Here is a 17977-nt window from a genome sequence, read left to right as displayed (position 1 = left end):
TCGTTCTGAGAAAACCAGAACGAAATATTAACAGAAGTCATTGCAGTGTGGGACAAAGAATAACTGGAGGGAATCCTTTTCTCCGGGCTTATTTACAGAAGGAAGCAACACTGAAACTGCGAAGGGAATAAAAGAAGATGGTGGAAGGATGTACAGGAAAGAAACAGAGAGAGAGAGAGAGAGAGAGAGAAAGAGAGAGAAAGAGAGAGAGAGAGAGAGAGAGAGAGAGAGAGAGAGAGAGAGAGAGAGAGAGAGAGAGAGAGAGAGAGAGAGAGAGAGAGAGAGAGAGAGACGGATGAGGGAAAATCAAGAGTAAACGGTTGAGGGAAACAAACAGTGGATGAAAAACAGGAGGAAAAAAAACACGAAGGCTGAAAGGACAATGATTATGAAAAATTAGAAGGAAAAATATGGAGGGGAAAAAAGGACAAAAGGAAGACAGGAGGGAAATACAAAAGGGAAACAGTGGCCGGGAAAAGACACTAAAAAGTAAATGACTAGGAAGGGAAAATGGGAGGAGGAAAACTGTGGAGGAAAAATGACTACAGAAGTGGAAGAGGAAGGGGGGCAGAGGAAAGCAGGAAGATTAGATTGAGATGAAGAGACTGGGAAGTTGGGGAGAAGAAAAAGACAGTGAGAAAGTGGAGGAAGCAGAAGCTGAGAGAGAGAGAGAGAGAGAGGAAGCTTAGAGAGGGAACTTGAAAGGATTGAACGAGTAAAAAAGAAAACTGGGAAAGAGGGGAAGGGAAAAACACAGGGAGGGAAGGGTAGTGAGGCAGGAAGGGAAGGGTGGTGAGGCAGGGATGGGAGGGTGGTGAAATAGGGAAGGGAGGGTGGTGAGTCATGGAAGGAAGGATGGTGAGGCAAGGGAGAGTAGTGAGGCAGGGAAGGAAGGGTGGTGAGGCAGGGAAGGGAGAGTGGTGAGGCAGGGAAGGAAGGGTGGTGAGGCAGGGAAGGAAGGGTGGTGAGTCAAGGAGGGAAGGGTGGTGAGGCATTGAAGGGAGGATGGTGAGTCAAGGAGGGAAGGGTGGTGAGTCAAGGAGGGAAGGGTGGTGAGTCGAGGAAGGAAGGGTGGTGAGGCAGGGAAGGGAGGGTGGTGAGTCAGGCAAGGAAGGGTGGTGAGGCAGGGAAGGGAGGGTGGTGAAGCAGGAGGGAGATGAGGCAGTGACGGGAGGCTGGAGAGGAAGGAAAGGAAACTATAAACAACGGAGAAAAGAAAGATAAAAAAGGTATAGATGAAATAAAGAAGAAAATGAAGAGAGAGATAACAGAACGTGGAAGCAAAGAGAGGAGAAAAAACGGGGAGAATGAGTAGAAAGAGAAGAAGGAGGAGGAAGAGAGAAGTAAAGGAGAAACAGAAAAGAGAAACAGACATGGTAGATATGGAGTAGTTATGAAAACATGAGAAGGAGGGGGCCAAAAGGGAGCAAAGCTGGCGAGGGTAAGGGTATAAAGGTAAATAAACAGAAGATAGAGTCAGAAAAAAAAAGGGAGAGGGGGGGGGGGAAAGGGGATGAAGAAGAGAAGGAAGAACGTAATGGAGGGAAAGGAGATGAGGCGGGAAGGATGCTCAGAGCGTGTGGATGCCGGAAAGGGGAGGAAAAAAGTAGGCAGGAAAGGAAGACGAGCAGTGAGGGGAGAGCTGATAGCGAGGGAGGGACGAGGGGGGAGTGGCAGAGGAAGATGAAACGGCCAGAGAAAGGAGGGGACAGAGAAGGGATCTAAAGAGGAAGGAGAAAGAGGATAGGAATCAAGGAATGGAGAGGAAGTGGGGAAGGAAGACTACAGAGAGGAGGCATGACAAGGAATGAGGAAAGAAAGAGGATGAAAGCAAGAAGAGGAAGAATGGGAAGAGAACATATGAGGGACGGAATGAAGACTGAGGAAAGGAAGGATTTAAGTAATGAAGGGACTGAAAAAAGTGGGTAAGATATGAGCGAAGGAGGGGTAACAGATGCAGGGAGAAATATGGTAGTGAACTGGAAGCAAAAGATAGAGAACAGAGGGAAAATAGAGGAGGGATAAGGAAGGGACGAGGGAAGAAGGTAAGAAAGGGAAGAGGGCGAAGAGAAAAGAAGAGAGATGTAAGAGGGGTCATGAAGAAGAAGGAAGGAAGAAAGTAACACGAATAGGAAGAGAGAAGAAGTGGAACGAATAAGGGGTAAGAAAATGAGGGAAGAAAGAGAGAAGGTAAACAAGGAGAGAAGGTGAACGGAAAAGGAGAAAGGATGGGAAGAGAGAACGAAAGGAGAAGACAAGGAAGAGAAGAGAGTGACGGAGAAGAGGATGATGACGGAGGAATATTATGGAGAGGAAATGGAAGAGACACATTAGACTGTGATGTATACAGTAGCAGGAAGAAAGAGATCAAAAGGAAATTAAATAAGAGGTAGGAAAGGAGATATACAGAGGAGAAAGAAAAGACAGGAAGAACTAGAGAGAGAGAGAGAGAGAGAGAGAGAGAGGAGAAAATCTATATGGCACTGCTTACTTTACATTTTTCCCACAAATTCTTTTTTCAGCTCTCCATTTTTACACCATCATAAAAACGGATATAAAAAATGGGAAAGATAAGGACCACGAAAAATGGAAAGAGAATCCTGGGGGAGGACAGAGGAGGTGAAGGAGACACACACACACACACACACACACACACACACACACACACACACACACACACACACACACACATACACAGATAAGAGACAAGAATAATGGGAAGAGAACGTAGGACGAGAGAAAAGAGAGGAGAGGGAGGCAAGGAACTCTTAAGATAAGGGAGAGGGAAGGACAGAAAGAAAGATTACTCAATAAAAAGAAAGGGAAAGATTCTGGAAGGAGGGACTGCAAATAAGGAAGAGAGATAGGAAAGAAGGAAGGAGGATATGAAGGAAAGATAAGGGAAAAGGGAAGAAAGGAACACAAGATGGAATGAACGAAAGAAGGGAGGAAGGAAGGAAAAAATAAGAAAGGATGGAAGGAAGGAAGGAAAGTAAATGGAAAGGAAGAAGGAAGGGCCGTTTGAGATACTGTAGAAAAGAATGGAATGAAAGGAACGAAGGAAGGAAATATGGCCAAAGAGAAGGGACGCCTGGAAAAGATGTAAGGTACGAGAGAGAAAGAGAGAGAGAGAGAGAGAGAGAGAGAGAGAGAGAGAGAGAGAGAGAGAGGATGGAGGGGAAAACAGGACATAGAAGAAGGAAAGTAGAGGAAGGAAGGATCACAGAGAGGGAGAAAAGACGGAAGTGAGATAAAGAAGAAAAGGTAAAGGAGAGAGACGGAGAGTGAGAGAGAAGAGGGAGGAGACGGGAATGAGAGAGAAGAGGAGACGGGAGTGAGAGGGGGGGAGAAAATGGAAGATGGGAAAGGAAGGGAGGGAGAGAGAAAAGGAGGAGAGCACAGGGAGAGGAAGACGGAAGTGAGGGACGAAGAAAAAGACAAGAGTAAGAGAGAGGGAGAAAAGACAGGACTGAGAGAGAAGAAAAAAGGACGGAATGGAAGGAGCGAGAAGCGTAGGGAAGGAGGGATGGACGGAGGCAAAACATGGAATTTAGGGGAGGGAGGAAAGAAGGGAGTGAGGGAGAAGATAGAGGGATGAGAGACGAGAGTAGAACCAGCCCGTACTATTAAATAATAAACATTGGGCCTCTCAGTCCTACCGACACAGGAAGAGAGAGAGAGAGAGAGAGAGAGAGAGAGAGAGAGAGAGAAGGAGAGTTTATATACAGAGGGAGAAACCAGAAATAGTAGCGATAAAAATAAGGACAATAAAGAGGAAACACGACAAAGAAAGTGAGAAGGAAGAAGGTAGACGAAGAGGAGAAAAAGAGAACCGTCAAAATGGTCCATACCTGAGCAAAAATAACTCTGTTGAGAAATACGAGAGCGATTCAAAGTATTCAAACATAAAGAAGCTGAGATCTGGGTTATAGTTTTTTCCATTTGCCTGCCTACCTGTCTGTCTGTCTCTCTAGCTCTTTATCTATCTGTCTGTCTAGCTGTCTTTTTTTCTATCTATCTGTCTATTTGTCTGTTTGTCCATTATCCAGGACTTTCTTGCCCATTAATAGTGTTTGTCGTTCCGGACTAGCCTCCTGTGTTCAGATATTTAAGGCAAGTGACCAGTTGCTCTCCCCTCAGTGGCATTTGGGAAACAATAAATCGTAGCTCTCCCTCTTATATAAGCCCTATGGACCACAGCCAGCTGGAACGCATTATTATTATTATTGTTGGTGTTGTGTTGTTGTTATTATTACTCTATGCTCATCTTATCGTGAACCTGGTGGAGGGTTGCTGTAACAAGTCAAATTATTTAAATCATGTAATTTGATTCGATTTTAATTAGAATAGAAAATAGTGACTGAAATGAAAAAAAAAAAAATCACTCATAATAAGCCGCTTATTTTGTCATGGGATTTTTGTGTGGTAATATGGCTCATGTGGATATCATATAACTATCTGGGATGTAACGTTCTAAATATATGTTTCTTTTTAACTGCTCTTAAATATTTCACACAGTGTCAGGTCAGATATTTAAATACCGGTTATATGCAACATGACACTGCAAAGTTTGGAGTTTTCCTGTACACATCTTGTCACTTTGCTGGGTCATGTGTACTTGCTGGTTATGTTTTTCCTGTGGTTTTTCCTGTGTTATGCCCAAAGAGAAAACGCTCCTAATAAATGATGCGTAGAAATCTGGTTAAAACTTATATCTGGCTTTAAGGAATATCTGACAGAAAATGCTAAGGGGTGGTTTGAAAAGAGAATCAGTGGAACACTAACACCTGCCCATTTTTCAGATATTATATTAGACTCAAGACAAGAGTGTAAATTATGAGGAGGACGGAATTCCGGATAACTGTGCACCAAAATGTGTCCCAGATTTCCTTCCTACTCTGATATCTTTCCGTGGAAGAAGTGAATCATTTAAAAAAAAATTATTTCAGCGAAGCTATCGAGTCCCTCTGACCTCTTGCTTGGTTAACGAATTTTTTGTATCATCTAACAGAAAATATACTGAAGGTTCTTGGGCAATTATTTACAGCTGTCACACATTATTTCTCAAACTTTTTCACTTCACTCCCCTTTTATGGGGATCATAACATACCCGTGGCCCCGCTTCAGTTTTCTCTCAAGCCCCTCACAAATAATGACGAAAAAAACTTTCGGTGCAGACACACTCTGATTTACTACTAGACACTAGCCAGCCATGGTCCCCTCTAAAATTCTGCCGTGGGCCCCTTGTGGGCCATGGCTCCCAGTCTGAGTCATCAGACTTACCATATTTCATGTTTATATATGGTATGTATGCACACCATCCACTCACTTGATGTGGTGCTGCTTTGGGTGTCTTCCCTTTCCTCTCTTCCATCCTTCCTCCTCTGTCTTTCTTTCCTTCACTCTCCTCTTTTTTCTGCCTATGGGGGACTTTACACTCCCTCTTCTGTCTTTCTTTCCTTCATTCTTTCCTCTTCCTTCTGCTTATGGGTAACTCCACACTGAGTGACAAGCCAAATGGTTTCCTGTACACCAGGAAACCATTTGCTAAGCTGAGTGGTAACCATATAACCAAATTATGGCGTCTGGTGGTTTAGTGGGTAATTAAGGTGCTCCAGTCGGATTGAGCCTGTGTAGGTTTATATTCAAGGGGTGGTTGGGATTTATTCTCACGTAATGTTACCCAGGGATGAGTGAGGCTGGTCACTCTCATCTTATATGTCAGGACCAACTTGCCTAGCCCAGGGTTCCTACGCTCCTCATGGGGCGACATAGGATTGGATGATGGATGGATGGATAAGTATGTTTACAGTATATCTCTGGTAGAAATGATATACTGTATTAGTAATAGCAGCAAAGGTGTAATCAGTTCGTCTTTTTTATAGCAGTTAAAACCTTTTCTCACACATTTATTCCTAACAAATAAATTTTTAATTATTCAACCCCCTGTAGGCCATAGAGGAAGAAAACAAGCACATTTCCACGTAAGGACTTTCAAAAAAATTAAACGAGGACAATATGCTTCAGAGTACATAAAATAAACCTAGTACAGGAAACTTAACTAAAAATGTCAGCATTAAATATAAATAATCTATTCGTTTCAACACGATTTTTCAGCCTTGATCCGATGGACTGCACGCTGAAACTGCCCTTCTCCTGCAGTCTACCATCCCAGTTTTAGGTGAGAGGGACGGAGATAAGGGATGTTTGTATAACCGGAAGCGCCTTAACCCCACTAGAGCACCAGACAGCCTATGGTTATAATTATGGTTACCATTCAGCACGTAAAAAAATGGCTTTCTGGCCTACAAAAAACCAGTTAGCTTGTCATTCATACATCAAGTTGGTGGATGGTGGATGCCCCGCCCATCAGAAAATATTCTAATGAACATCTAACTAAAAATATATATTAAATCAATATAAACAAGTAAGATCCGGACTACAGACCCTATACATGTAGTGTATCTCTCTCTCTCTCTCTCTCTCTCTCTCTCTCTCTCTCTCTCTCTCTCTCTCTCTCTCTATCTATCTCTCTCTATATATATATATATATCTATATATATATATATATATATATATATATATATATATATATATATATATAAGGTATATTCGGAAATACTAAAAAGTAGAATGTACTTAAGTAACCAAGATCTGGCCAAAACAGCTGAAATAAGAGACTGACCGACACAGAAACCAAGAGTGATGCTGGAGGAGAATGAGAGCACACGGAGGCGAGAGTAAACTGTGAGGGAGTGAAGGAGTAACGACGGCATAAACGTGGTAGTGGTCTGGACTCTCTTGTTCCTTCTCTCTTGATATTGTTCATTTTTCTTGCTAGTACACAATCTTCCTTTTTTGTTCGTGAGAGCGAAGAATCTCCGGCTAGTATCTATCTATCTATCTATCAGTCTCTCTCTCTCTCTCTCTGTATATATATATATATATATATATATATATATATATATATATATATATATATATATATATATATATATATATATATATATATATATATATATATATATATATATATATATATATATATATTTACGAGCTTAAGGCTACAGTTGCATCCTAGGGATTCATTGCAGTGTTTTAGAGATCTACAAGTTTGCCTCATTACACCGTACTGGAATGAGAATGTGGGAGCTGTGTGTCTTTATTAATCAAAATGAATTTTTATTTTCAGTGTAGACCTTATTATCATCTAGTAATCCATAAGTACGTAATATGCGTTTTACTTTTGCATCACAAATATCAGGCAATTTATTACACAGTACTTTAAAACACACAACTCACACAAAAAATTTCACGAGGAAATGGACGCTGCTGAATCTCTCATGTTGGCCATAACTCTCCTATGAGTCCCCTGAGTGACTCATAGGAATCTCGTTGCAAATGCTGTCACAACCTTCTTGCGGCCAAGACGAATCGAGCATTATACTCCTGCTAATTTCAGACGACTTTATTCAGACAGCGAGTGTTAAAACTTTTGCCAGAATAAGCTTTGTTTTTTCTCTCTCTTTTATTTTTCCATCCACTTAAAAAAAAAAAACCCGCTATCTCCTACCCCACTCTGTATCTAAGCCACATCCTTTTATATCCAGTTTTCCACTTTCTCTTCCCACCTCAGCTTAATCAGTCATAGGTACATTTCCAAATATTCCGAACCTTGCAGTCTCCCTTCACACGTTTTCCTGCGCTTTGCATTTTCCTAACTTATTCACGATAAATCCGGAGGGAAGGATTTTGCTAGGGCCCTGCATCATAAATCCAAACCCAGGGATTACGGCCCCTCGGCAAGTCCAAGCACACTCACACCCACACGCACATAGGCTACACTCCCTCTTGCACACACACACACAATCTTTTCTACATGTCCTCTTAACATGCTTCCTCCACACATAGGCACTCACACACTCTTCCATTTTTTTTCTTTTAACATTTTTATGCCACACACACACACACACACACACACACACACACACACACACACACACACACACACACACACACACACACTTTAACACATTTCCTCTTAACGTCCTTATGCCACACATACACACTCGCACATACTTCTATCTCTTAACATTCTTACGTCACACACACACACACACACACACACACACACACACACACACACACACACACACACACACACACACACACACACACACACACACACACACATCCCCTCCACGCAAAAATACACATCCAACAACATCCCATACTTACCCTCCCACCCAACCCACACACCCTCTTCTCTCTCTATCTTTCTTCACGTCACCGATAACAGAACCTCTCCCCCACCCTCCACCCTACCCAGACCGCCACCTTCTCCATCACTTCCCTTGTCGACCCGGAAATTAAGGGAGCCCACAGAAACGTGTTGAAGGGGTGGCGGGAAGGATGGAAGATGGGCTGGAGAGAGGGAGTGAATGGGGGCAGGATATATGGAGTGAGTGGGTTGTGTCGCAGGGCACTGATGAGATACATACATACAGAGAGAGAGAGAGAGAGAGAGAGAGAGTGAGTCAGTTAAGTCAATAAGAGTGTAGTATATGAGTAAACGTGAGTGTATGAAAGAGTCTTTGTGTATGTGTGAATGGGTGTGGATGTGTGAATGTATGTTTACACAGGATGTGTGCGAGTGCGTATGTGTACTTGCTCTCGTAACAGTAACTTCTGTAAGAGCAAGGGAAAACTCATTCTGACAATAATTGAATTCGGCATTTCTTTTTGCAAACTAATTTACATCTGCTGCTGCTGCTCTTGCTGTTGTTGTTGTTGATGATATTGCTGCTGTTGTTACTGTTGTTGCCCCAGGTTCATCTGAAACGTCAACCTAGGAGACTGCAGACTGAAGTTTCCCTTCTCTTGCAGTCCTCCACTCTCCTTTCGAGGTACACGTTAAGAGGGATTTGAGGGACGTTTCAATAATCAAACAGAGGAGCCGCCCTGTTATATCTGTGCTACCACGTGAAGGTGTCCATGGCCAGCACCAGTTTTCTTCTAAGGAAACATATTATTCCTATCAGTCCGACAACGCAATTCTGATTTTGTTCTTGCCATAGGGAGACGATTTTGTTCATGTATGGATAGATTTTATGAACTGCAGGGGTCAGGCAAATCTTTACTGAACATCCTCGCAATTTAAGCTCAACAGATCCCTTTGGTGTTTGCCTAGGTGAAAATGTGTCATCGTAGTGAAGGTGTTAACGTTAGTCACTGTAACCACAAAGTAACGGAAAACAAATTATACAACACTTCTGTGAGAAAGTGTTATGCTTGTATTCGTATACTTTGGCTCTGTTTTTACATTATCAACACGAAAACAAACTACGAGCCCCCAGCCCTCCTCAATGAACAGAACACTCATCACGCTAAGCTGAAAATACTTAATAAGTAAAACTTATCATCCAGACTGACAGACTTCCTCCCCCCCCCTCACACACACACACACACACACACACACACACACACACACACACACACACACACACACACACACACACTGCTCACCACTATCGCCACCAAACTCGCCAGGCCATGAATGAAGAGCCGCCACCCTATCCCAGTGTTATGAATGAGGCCATAACAAGATAGTAGGCTCAGAGTTTGGTGGTTAAGGACGCTGGGGACGAATTTATCAAGGACCTTAGGCAATTTTTAGATGAACATATATCCGCAGCGGTTCGGCATGAATGCTGTCATTACGTAGGATGGAGGGCAAGAGACTAACGAGGAGAGTGTATGCGAATGGGGTGGAGGAGGGGAGAGTAAGGGGGAGGCTAAGGATGAGCTGGAGGGATGGAGTGGAGAGGTATAAGAGAGAAGGGTGTGTGAGCTGGGAGCAGGGAAGTGAAATGCCGTTGGACAGGGCGACATGGAGGCGATTTGTTTGTGGCCACATCTTACGAGATCGAGGCGTTTGGCAGTAGATAGATAGATGGATATTTTTCACGTTACCATTCACAGACTATAATGAATAATTTCGTTTTGTTGCTTTTTTCACGTTATTATTCACCGTACTTTGGTTGAGGCTGGCGATATAAGTATTAAATAGTCTTGTACACAAATTCAATTCAAATTTTTTAATGCATAAGCTCAAAATAGGACATGAATACGGGCCCTGGAATACCTCAAAGGGGAACGGACTGTGGAAAAAGCAATGGATCTTTACAGATACATGTCTTGTAGGTGTATGGGTGAAGGTAAATATGCATACAAGCAATATTATGCAAAAAACTATTCTTCGGACAGTTTATAGATGCGGCATGTGGTGTGTGTGTGTGTGTGTGTGTGTGTGTGTGTGTGTGTGTGTGTGTGTGTGTGTGTGTGTGTGTGTGTGTGTGTGTGTGTGTGTGTGTGTGTGTGAAGAGTAGCGGACACACAGCGATACCCTCAGATAACTCCAGCCCACTCCCAGTGCACCAGTACCCACGGACCCTACACCTCCAAGCAAACACCCTGCAAATGGGCCAGGCTGACCCTTTACAGATAAGATGCGTCACTCTCACACGTGTTAAAGTTTGATAAGCAGTGGTGACATTTGGCTTTGAAACACGCTCATGCTTTTTTGTCTCATTTGGCATTTCCCTGGATAACTGCGTGTCATTTTGCCTATAGCTACGTAACCGTAAATTATTCATGTTATATATATATACCCATGAATTTATATATACCTACTATACTCGTATATCCTTAAGACTTTACACGATAAAAATCTGCCTAATTCAAATAAAGATAAGGGATAACCAGTTTTATTTTATGCTCTTCTGTTGCCATGACTGGATATCGGTTCAGTGAATGGGCAAATATTAAACGACTTCAAAACTACTAAATATGAGAGTTATAGAGCCTTTCGGTTAATGTCCTTGGTTTGGTGTGATGTGTGGGAGGGTGAGTTTGTGTGGTTTCGTATGGTGTGTAGGAGAGTGAGTGTGTGTGGTGTGTGGGAGGGTGGGGTTGTTTGGTGTGGTGTGGTGTGTGGGAGGGTGAGTGTGTGTGGTGTGGTGTGATGTCTGGGAGGGTGGGTGGGTGTGGTGTGATGTAGTGTGTTTGAGGTTGAGTGTGTGTGGTGTGGTGTGGTGTGTGGGAGGGTGAGTTTGTGTGGTTTCGTGTGGTGTGTGGGAGGGTGAGTTTGTGTGGTTTCGTGTGGTGTGTGGGAGGGTGAGTTTGTGTGGTTTCGTGTGGTGTGTGGGAGGGTGAGTTTGGTTTGGTGTGGTGTGTGGGAGAGTGAGTATGTGTGGTGTGGAGTGTTGTGTGTGGGAGGGTGGGGTTGTGTGGTGTGGTGTGGTGTGGTGCGTGGGAGGGTGTGTGGTGTGGTGTGGTGTGGTGTGGTGTGGTGTGGTGTGATGTGTGGGAGGGTGAGTGTGTGTAGTGCGGTGTGATGTGTGGGAGGGTGGGTGTGTGTGGTGTGGTGTAGTGTGATTGAGGGTGAGTGTGTGTGGTGTAGTGTGGTGTGTGGGAAAGTGAGTGTGTGTGTGGTGGTGTGGTGTGTGGAAGGGTGAGTTTGTTTGGTGTGGTGTGGTGTGTGGACCGGTGAGTTTGTGTAGTGTGGTGTGATGTGTGGGTGGGTGAGTTTGTGTGGTGTAGTGTGGTGTGGTTTTTCGAAGCTAAACTGAGTGTAGCACTTTCTGTCCGAAAATTGTTAGTGAGAGACAAATGGACAGGTTCGCTCCCGGAAATATCCCTGCATCTAAAAATCCTTTGGTACACTATATGGCTGGCCTTTACGGGGGATAGAGAGAGGGGGGGGAGGGGGAGACACCAGGGTATTTGGCAGGCAGTTTGAAGAAGCTTACTGATCAGTTTTAATATACCATCTTGCATATCTCTCGGAAATCTTTTAATAATGTAGTTTCAGCTCACCGTGCACCACCAGCAAAAACCAATTAAACCAATACTGATACATATTCCATTAACTGGGAACCCCTGCCCTAAAACTTCTCATAAATGCCATATAAAAAGGACGCAAAGTTCAGGATGCAAGACAAAAAACAAAACTGCTCGCAAGAGATAAGATACAGACAGTCCTCACTAAAATTATGCCTGATCCATTCTATCGGTGTTATATTGATTAGAACATAAAGGTTTAAATGACAAAACTGATCATCTACAACTGTGAAAATGAAGCTAACAAATGCCCCTTTGCTAGCCTTTTGTAGCCACAGCTTAGGAAATAAATAAGGATATAAAAAACACACACACACACACACGCACACAGCTAAAATAAATAAGTGGATAAAGTGAGGGAATACGGAGAACCAAAGTAATGACAAAATAAGATCTACAGTATATGAGCCTTAAAAACAGAATGTGGTTTGGGAGTTTGGAATTATGACATGTAGCATCCCAAAAACCTCTAAGCGTCAAAACCTAATACAATAAATAAATAAATAAATAAATAAATACGAACTAAAAACAAGCCGACAAAAGAAAGCAGACAGAATGGGGAGAGTAAACGCACCTGAGAAAAAAACTAATGAAAACTAAAAAGAAACCAACAAATGAAAATCTGAGAAATGAAAACGGACAGATAAATAAATAAATGGAAACTAAAAACAAATGAACAACTAAAAACAGACAGAAGAAAACACAGATAAAACCAGAACGGAAAATGCACATGAAAGCCTACACATCAGATACATGCACACAAAGACAACCGCCCCTCACACACATACACACACACACACACACACACACACACACACACACACACACACGGGAGAACAAACCTTTCAACACACACAAGAACCCCACAGCCACTCTCAAAGCCTTCCGAACAACAACCTTTCCGCTATCACTGCTGGGAGAAGACTTTGCCACTACTAGCTGCGACACACACACACACACACACACACACACACACACACACACACACACACACACACACACACACACACACACACACACACACACACACACACAAGAACCCCACTGCCACTTTCAAAGCCTTCCGAACAACAACCTTTCCGCTATCACTGCTGGGAGAAGACTTTGCCACTACTAGCTGCGACACACACACATACACACACACACACACACACAGCTCATCTTCCCCTGTGTATGAGGGAGCTGTTGGAGATGCGGCATAAACAGGACGATTGCGGGGCCCTCAGATGCTAAGGGGGCTTGCAGGATCAGAGGAATGGTCGCCGAAAGGAGAATGACAGACGCACTGATGACAATAGAGCCGGCGGTGGTGGCTGATGAGGTAGGAAACTGAGGTGTTAGGACTGGTGTGGTGGATGATGAAGAGAGGAAATGAGGAACTGTGGTGGATGATGATGAAAGGAAATGAGGAATTAGGACTGAGACGGTGGACGATCAAGAGGGTAAATGAGAAGTGTGATTGACATGGTGGAAAACGATTAGGGGAAAAGAGTAGTTATAAGTGGTGTTGTGGTTGATGATGAGGGGGAAATGTGGGGTTAGGAACAGTGTGGTGGATGATGAGAAGGGGGAACGTGGAAATGTGGAGCAATGAAACGGTTAGATGGTGGCTCATATATTAAGAATAGAATGTGGAGTTAGGACTGATGTGGTGGCTGTTAAGGATGGAAGCCAGGAGTTAGGACTGGTGTGCTTGATGAGAAATGTGGAGTTAGAGCTGGTGTAATAGATAATGAAGAGGGGGAGAGTGGGAATGAGGACTGGTGTAACGGTTGGGTTTTGTCTGATCAAGATAGCAGTGTGGAGTTAGGACTGATGTAGTAGATGATGAGAAGGGGCAGCGAGGGGTGAACTGGTGAAATGGCTGAATCGTATCTAATATAGGGGAGAATGTGAAGTTAAGGCCAGCATTAGGGTTGAGGCAAAGAAGAATTTTATGTTTTTAATTGTTGGAAGGAACTGTGTAGTTAGGACCGATGTAGTGGATGATTAGGAGAGAAAATACAGGAATGTGAACTGGTGAAATTATTGGATCGTGGCTGTGGAGTTAGGAATGAGGAGGGAGTTGTGGCTTTGATTGTTAGTGAAAAGGAATGTGGAGTTAGGACTGACTGGAGGTGGTTGTGGAAGTGGTGGTTGTATTGATAGGAATAAATGTTGTGATGGATGATGATGAGATGGAGTATGAGAGGGAGTGAACAGTGTGATGAAGGTGATTGTGAGTGGTGGGGGCGAGTAATGAGGGAAAGAGGACTTGCGTAACGGTTGTAATGAGTGATGAGGAGCAGAAATGAGAGGATGAGACCTGACATGGTGGTAGTGGTGTGTGATGCGGAAGAAAAAGGAACGGAAAAGGCTGGTGTGGTGGTTGTGATGAGCGATGAGGAAGGGAAATGAGGGGAGGACGATTGGTGTATTGGTAATTGTAGTGAACGATGAGGAATGGAAATGATGGGAAGAGAACTGATGTGATTGTAGCGGCGACTGATAAGGAGGGGTATGCAAGGAATAGCAAACTGTTGTGGTTGTAGTGACTGATGAGGAAGGAGTACGAAGGAAAGAAGATTAGTATGGAAGATGTGATGAGTAACGAAAAAGGGAAGGTGTGGAGCATGATACAGAGAAATGTGGTGTAAGGAATAGGACAGCAGCTGCGGTTGTGACTGTTGGTGGAAGGAAATGTAGAGTTTAGACTGGTTGGAGGGCAATGCAGATTTATAGCTGGCAATGTAAGTGTGGTGGTGTTTGATGAGGAGGGGAGTGGGGGGAAGACGACAGGTGAAAAGGGTGTGCTCATGATCGAAATAAGTGGAACGATGAGTAAGAACTATAGGGTTTTCACCTTAATTGGCAAGAAACAAATAAGACAATGCTACGGCTCTACATCCTTTCCATGGTACATGTTCGTGGCTAGCATCATATTCTATTATTAATCTGTTGTTACCGCCTCGCATTCATGATGGAGAGATGGCAATTTTAAGCCAAGCTAGAGTAAAAACAATAATAATGGCGAGGTTGTTGTGGTGGTTGGTGTGGAGTTGGACAGGTGGGGAGATGGAAAACTACTGATGATACCTGGATAATGGAAGCTTGTGCAGAGGTGACTGAGGAAAGGCCTGGTTGGAAGTGGGCCATCCGGGTTTATGACGGGGTGTTGTGGTGCGGAAAGGAGAGAGAGTTACAGACGTGCTGATGTGTGAACGGAAAGAATATCACCGGTGCTTGTGGCAGAGACTGAGAGGAGTAAACAAGAAATCAACTATACCCTTTTTGCACTAACTTGGCTTAAAACTGCCATCTATCCATCTAGAGCTGTAGCTTTAGATTAACACCAGAATACGGTGCTAGTCACGAAGAAGCCTTTTAGAGAGGTTGTGGAGTCGTACCACTGTCTTTTTCCGCCACTCAGCTACGTGAAATTAGCAGGAAAGACGAAAATTTGGGCCATGTTAAGGTAAACGTGGTAGAATACAATGGTTAATAATCTAGAAGTTAAAGCAAAAGGAGACTGGAGACCCATATCCACTGTCCACACGTGACATTCGTAACCAATTCGTTGTACGGCGACTGTAAATAATAAGGTTACAGTAGTAGTAGTAGTAGTGGTAAGAAAAGAATCCATAATTGAAGACAAAACAACAATGAAAACTCAGGGACTGCAACAACCGCGCCCACCAATTGTCTACTGACCGAAAAATTAAACTTTGCCTTGTCACCTTGACTTCCCATCGATTGCTGTCAAAATGGAACTATTCCTCCCTGATCCTTAACCCTTTCTTTTAACTGGGCCCAATTCAAAACAAAGCTATTTCTGTTGACCATGCCATGCGATCTAGACCTCTGACCTCTTCCTGTGACCTACACCTTTGACTGATAGCTCTCTAAATGGAAGCTTTCTATCTTTACATTATCTGAACACTTCTAGAAAGTTTGATTTAAATCAGATAATGTTTGTGTTGACCCTTTCATGTGACCTTGGCTTGCAACCTGTTGTTCTAAAGAAAAGGTCACCTCCACGGTTGATTCTCAGCCCTTCCACCAGGGTTGGTACGAATCAAATCAAAACTGTTTTACTTATTTTGTTCACCCACTGACATAAGGGTCGAAATGACATGACTCTGACCTTGCACTGCTTGTTCTCAAAATCAAACTTTGCGTTCTTGCCGTATCTTCAACCGCTCCACCATGTTTGGTCTAACTCGAATAAGAATTGTTTGAGTTGTCCGTGACAAAATTAACTTTGGCTTAACTCTTCCACTTTCACTTTTAATCCAAGGTTAAAAAAAAAAAAATCAAACCCTGCGACTGTCACTCAACCTTCCACTAAGGCTGGGCAATATCTGATTAAAAAATGTTTAAGACATTTTGTTCACACACACACACACACACACACACACACACACACACACACACACACACACACACAGAACAAAATGCAACACCCTCTGGTTTCGTGAGCGCGGGAAGAGAGAGAACGGAACAACCATGAAGCTGTATTGCAACAGTAAAGTACGTAATTAAGAAAAGAATGATAGTAGTAGTAGTAATAGTAGGAGTAGTAGTAGTAGTAGCAGTATAGTTGTAGTAGTAGAAGTAGTAATAGTAACAGCGGCAGTAGTAGAAGTAGTAATAATAATAGCGGCAGTAGTAGAAGTAGTAGTAACAGTACCACCATCATCATCATTATCACCGCACAAACAGCTAGGATGGGCCTGGAAGAGCATAAACACCATTGATTCTAAAGGCAACCCCAGTAATACCCCACATACCAAGAACAAAGCAGGCTGACTGGAAGGAAAGCCTTAGCCCATTCACTATGACGACGAAGCATTACATTTTATTTCTTCTACCCGCAAACGATTTCATTCAGCCAGTGAGAATGGGGGGTTTATGGAGTTTGCTTCTACACCTTTCGCCACCAGACGTCTCCTGTAAGCTGAGTAAAATCGCTTGAAAGTGGAGAGAATTAAGTAAAGTAGGCCTGTTTGTCCTAATTAAATGCGATGAAAAAACGAAACAGGAGGGTAGAAATGACAGGCGAATGGAAAGAGAGACATCCATAAAGTAAGTGTGGCAGGTGTGATGAGAGGAAACTGTGGTGAGGGTAAAACTGTGATGAATGAGTTGAGGGATGAGTGTGGTGTTTGTGGTGAGAGGAATATTATGGTAGTTAGTCTCGGTAGGGAAGGAAAGTGTGTGATTGTCCTGGTTAGAGGAAAATTATGGTTGTTACTCATGGTAGTTGTGGTGAGCGGAATATTATGATAGCTTGTCACAGCAGGGAGGGGAAGAGTGTGATGGTTATGGTGAGAGGAATATTATGGTTGTCACTGCGGGGAGAGGAAGAGTGTGGTGGTTGTGGTGACATGAAAATACTTGTGGCAATCGATGTGGTGGTTGTGGTGAGAAGAAGACCATGTAGTTGTTGTGGTTGTGGTAAGAGGAAGACTGTGGTAGTTGTCTTGAAGGACGAAAACTTGTAAGACGATTGTGGTGTGTGGTGGTGATGGAGGAGACGGCAGTAAAGATAAAACATTGCTGCGGGAGGAAGTGGAGTTTAAGTTGATTGTGGTGGTTGCAGCAAAAACAATGGCAGGAAGAGAGTGGTGGTTGTGAAGTGGGGAAGATTGTAGTGGGTGTGGTGAAGGGAAGCGTGTGGTGGTTGTGGTGAGGGGAAGTGTGTGGTGGGAATGGTGAGGGGGAAGAGCGTGGTGGTTGTAGTGAGAAGAAGAGTGTGATAGTTGTGGAGAGGGGAAGACTGTGATGGCTGTGGTGAGGGGAAGAGTGTGGTGGTTGTGGTGAGGGGAAGAGTGTGTGGTGATTGTGGTGAAGGGAAAAGTGTGATAGCTGTGTGAGGGGAAGAGTGTGATAGTTGTAGAGTGGGGAAGATTGTGGTAGCTGTGGTGAAGGGAACAGTGTGGTGGTTGTGGTGGTGGTGGTGGGGGGGAAGACGTGTGAGGGGAGGCACAAGACACTCTCAACAACCCACTACTTGACATTTTTTATCACATTTTTTTACCTTGCTGTTTCCGGTAAAGGGGAGGAAAGGAAGGAAGGAAGGAAGGAAGGAAGGAAG

At 43.5% G+C, this 17977-nt stretch overlaps 1 protein-coding gene across 3 annotated transcripts in view; it reads right to left on the bottom strand.

The window, feature by feature from the left end:
* Positions 1-17977, bottom strand: part of LOC145397813 (uncharacterized) — an 856770-nt gene that overhangs the window by 581876 nt on the left and 256917 nt on the right. The gene's annotated exons all lie outside the window — the stretch shown is intronic.

This window comes from Coenobita brevimanus, chromosome 43 (genome assembly GCF_032717465.1).
Source record: "Coenobita brevimanus isolate Jiangsu-jjx chromosome 43, ASM3271746v2, whole genome shotgun sequence".
In the NCBI taxonomy this organism is placed as follows: Eukaryota; Metazoa; Arthropoda; class Malacostraca; order Decapoda; family Coenobitidae; genus Coenobita; species Coenobita brevimanus.
Note: the sequence above shows the minus strand (reverse complement) of the source record. Positions and strands in the feature narration are given on the sequence as shown.